This window comes from Manacus vitellinus, unplaced genomic scaffold, assembly GCF_001715985.3.
Source record: "Manacus vitellinus isolate BGI_N305 unplaced genomic scaffold, ASM171598v3 scaffold_102_pilon, whole genome shotgun sequence".
In the NCBI taxonomy this organism is placed as follows: Eukaryota; Metazoa; Chordata; class Aves; order Passeriformes; family Pipridae; genus Manacus; species Manacus vitellinus.
The window spans coordinates 12,432-13,011 of record NW_021938808.1 but is presented as its reverse complement, the minus strand read 5'-3'; positions in this window follow the sequence as shown (position 1 = coordinate 13,011).

The window sequence follows — 580 nt, the reverse complement described above, 5'->3', positions numbered from 1 at the left end:
GAAGGAAGGAAGGAAGGAAGGAAGGAAGGAAGGAAGCAGCTGAGGCAGAGGAGGAGCTTTTCCTTTTCCTTCTCTTTCCATCCATCCCCTGCAGGACGACAGCGACTCCCTCCTCCCAACCCACTGCTGGAACTGGAGCTGCTCCCAGCCCCGAGCCAGGAGCTACTGTGGTGGGGGGGAAGAAGGTCCCTGCTTGGTTTCCCTGCCATGTTTAATCATCCAAATATCCAATAAAAACCCCTGGAGCCGAGGGTGGTACAGTGAATAAGCCGTTTTTATTTTTGTCCTGTGCTCACACAATCTCTCTTCTTTCCCTGACAGGTTCACAGATCATTCAAAGAAAAAGTTTTTTTTTTTTTCTAAGAGGAAAAATAATTTAAAACATACGCACAGGGCCTCCCTTCCAACCTCCCCACACCCACAGCTCCACCACTTTGTGCTTCGTCTCGCGCGGCAGGATCCCGGGAATCGGGGCTGGACGAGCCCACCGGGGCCTCGGCGGGTCCCAACCACCCCTCAGTGCACTCCCAGATCCAAATGCTTCTCCCAAAATCCTGGAGGAAGCGCCCTTGGACACACG